Below are 3,675 nucleotides of genomic sequence, written 5' to 3' on the forward strand. Positions count from 1 at the left end.
TAGAGGTGGCACAACAGGGAGATTGGTCTGTAGCTTTTTGGGTCATTACGGTCTTTGCCTGGCTTCAAGATGGCGATGACTCTTGCTTTCCTCCAGATTTTGGGGATCTGACAGGATGCAGTGCAGTTGTTCATCAGCTCCAGCAGCCAGCGCCTTGCTTTTGGACCAAAGTTCTTGATTTGTTCCATCCGTAGATCATCCAAGCCAGCTGCTTTGCCATTCTTACATTTGTTGAGAGCCATGTCCAATTCAGTAGATGTAAAGGGTTCATGGAGGTTGAACCCTTTACATCAATATATTATATTATTGGAATAGCACAATATCAGTATTATATATTGCACAATATCTGGTGGGGACGAGGGAGAGGGCCTTCTCGGTGGTGGCCCCCCGGCTGTGGAACACTCTCCCTGCACACATCAGACAGGCGCCCTCCCTTATGTCCTTTCGAAAAAGCCTTAAGACATGGCTGTTCGAGAGGGCATTTAATTAAGTGCTAAAACAATACGGTAAAGAGGACTGGAATGGAACAAGGAATATGAGACTGGTTATGATTCCACTATGAGACGAAGCGGATTTTTAGTGTAGTCTGTAATTGTTGTAGTTTATATGTTGTTGTTAATTGGCTTCTTTGTAATTGTCTTTTATGTGTACTGTACACCGCCATGAGTCGCCCTCAATGGGCTGAGAATGGCGGTTAATAAGTGCATCAAATAAATAAATAAATAAATATATTACCATATTGTACTATACCACTGTAAAGCAGTATTATTAGTAATTAGTAAGTAGTAGTTACATGTAGGTCCTCCTGGACAGTTGAAAGGCCGAACAGGGCATAGGGTTACAGCCTGTGCTAGATGGGGTTACACTCCCCCTGAAGACACAGGTTCGCAGCTTGGGAATGATCCTGGACTCATCGCTGAGCCTGGAACCCCAGGTCTCAGCGGTGGCCGGGAGAGCTTTCGCACAATTAAAACTTGTGCGCCAGCTGCGCCCGTACCTTGGGAAGTCGGATCTGGCCACAGTGGTCCACGCTCTTGTTACATCCCAATTAGATTACTGCATCGCACTCTATATGGGGTTGCCTTTGAAGACTGCTTGGAAACTCCAACTAGCCCAGCGAGAGGCAGCCAGACTGCTCACCGGAGCGTCATACAGGGAGCATACCACCCCCCTGCTGTGTCAGCTCCACTGGCTGCTGATCCAGTTCCGAGCACAATTCAAAGTGCTGGTTTTGACCTACAAAACCCTATACAGCTCCGGCCCAGTTTATCTCCCTCTACGTCCCACTCCGGAGTCTAAGATCTTCTGGGGAGGCCCTGCTCTCAACCCCGCCTCTATCACAAGTGAGATTGGCGGGGACGAGGAGCAGGGCCTTCTCGGTGGTGGCCCTCCACCTGTGGAATTCACTCCCCGGGGAAATTAGATCTGCAACATCGTTCCTTTTCTTTAGGGAAAAAACTAAAAACATGGATCTGGGACCAGGCATTTGGACAATCGGGCAGATAAAGAAAGAACTTTGACGATGACTAGGAAATGATTAATGGATTAGATCTATGGAACTCTGAAAGACGAAACGCTGATCACGAGAATAGTTTTATATGATGTGTTATGTACTGGTTGTTTGATTGTTTTAATTGTGATAACTGCTTTTAACTATGGTTTTGTATATTATGTGTAATTTGTATAGGCATCGAATTGTGCCTTTTCTTGTAAGCCGCCTTGAGTCCTCCTTCAGGGGTTGAGAAGGGCGGGGTAAAAGTACCCTAAATAAATAAATAAATAAATAAATAAATGTAACATATATTATATAATTCTTGTATTCTTATATTTTATTACATTATAATATGATCAATATTATATGAACCTACAATATATTATATTATTAGCATAGCACAATATTAGTATTATATATTATATTGTACTATACCACTGTAAAGCAGTATTATTAGTAATATTACATGTAACATCTAATATATAATTCTTTAATGGTGCTTCTTTTTTGACTTGGGTGATGGTTGGAATTTTTATGTAGATATCTATCTGTGTGTGTGGGTTTTCTGTAGACGGTGTGACCCAATTGTTGCTCTGGTTTGCGGATGACTAGGACATCTAGGAAAGGCAGTCTTCCTGCATTTTCTTTTTCTATTGTGAATTGGATGTTTGGGTGGATGCTGTTAAGATGGTCCAGGAACCTGTTGAGTTTTTCTTCTCCATGGCTCCAAATGGGGAAAGTGTCATCCACATATCTGAACCATATCGTGGGCTTTTTGGTTGCTGTCTCCAGGCACAACAGACTAATTCAACCAGAGAAGTCAGCCATAGCAGAGCACCTGATGAACCTGCCTGGACACAGCATATAATTTGAGAACACAGAAATGCTGGACCACTCCAACAACCACCATGTCAGACTACACAGAGAAGCCATTGAAATCCACAAGCATGTGGACAATTTCAACAGAAAAGAGAAAACCATGAAAATGAACAAAATCTGGCTACCAGTATTAAAAAAACTCTAAAATTACAACAGCAAAACAGCAGAGAGGAAACAACCAGGCACATCTTAACACCTCTCAACAGAACATTTTCCCAGGCTCAGCCAGGCCTTCAAATGCTAATGAAGGTGGTCAGCTGAAACATTCACACCTAGCTTCATCAGAGAGCTCTTTGCCCCACCCCAGTCATTCCACAGATATATAAATCCATTTTCCTATTTCCAACAGACTTCACCACCTCTGAGGATGCTTGCCATAGATGCAGGCGAAACATCAGGAGAAATGCCTCTAGAACATGGCCCTATAGCCCGAAAAAACCTACAAGAACCTAATAAAATAATATAATAGCATGTTAAATGTTTTTATATTTTTCTGATGTTTTTAATTGATTGTGTTCTATTTGTAAGTATTGGGCTTGTCTCTTGTAAGCTGCCCTGAGTCCCCTTGGGGAGATGGTTGTCGGGGTATTAAAATAATTTATTATTATTACTACTACTACTACTAATAATAATAATAATAATAATAATAATAATAATAATAATAATAATATTGCATTATAGTGGTATAGTACAATATACTAATAAATAATAATTGCTAGAGTCCAGTTGAGACTCACTAAAATACTAAAATATAGCCTCTTTAAGAAACTTTAAGAGTTGGAGCTAGTCACTATTTTAGCCACTCATGGGAGTCTTGCAGAATTCAAATAGAAGATGCAAAGAATGCAAGGGAATTGGTCAAAGTCTTGGGCATGTTTTTGTGGGGTTTTCTGCTTGGAGGAAAATAGTGGCGCCACACCGCCACCTCCTGTCCATAAGGCGCAACTGCAAGAGCGCCTCCGAGAGGAAAACAGTGGCGCGCCACCGCCCCCTCGCGTACACAAGGCGCAACTGCGGGCTCCAAGAGCGCCTCGAATGGTGGTTGAGGAGGACGCCATTAAGGGCATTGATTCCGAATCGAGAAGCGAGGGATCGGGAAAGAGAAAAAAACAACCCAATTGTGGAATGCTGGAGCTGTGGCACAAATACGAGCAAAGCGGGAAATTACGTCAAAGCATTGCGGAGCCCTTATATACCGTTCACGATCCCTGCTTGAGCGGGAGGTAGCGTGGCCGAGTGGTCTAAGGCGCTGGATTTAGGCTCCAGTCATTTCGATGGCGTGGGTTCGAATCCCACCGCTGCCA

At 42.9% G+C, this 3,675-nt stretch overlaps 1 non-coding gene across 1 annotated transcript; it reads left to right on the forward strand.

The window, feature by feature from the left end:
* Positions 1-3,593: 3,593 nt before the first annotated feature.
* On the forward strand, positions 3,594-3,675 carry TRNAL-UAG (transfer RNA leucine (anticodon UAG)). Its single transcript has one exon. It is a non-coding gene; the product is annotated as a tRNA-Leu (tRNA).

Source organism: Anolis sagrei, chromosome X, assembly GCF_037176765.1.
Source record: "Anolis sagrei isolate rAnoSag1 chromosome X, rAnoSag1.mat, whole genome shotgun sequence".
Lineage (NCBI taxonomy): Eukaryota > Metazoa > Chordata > Lepidosauria > Squamata > Dactyloidae > Anolis > Anolis sagrei.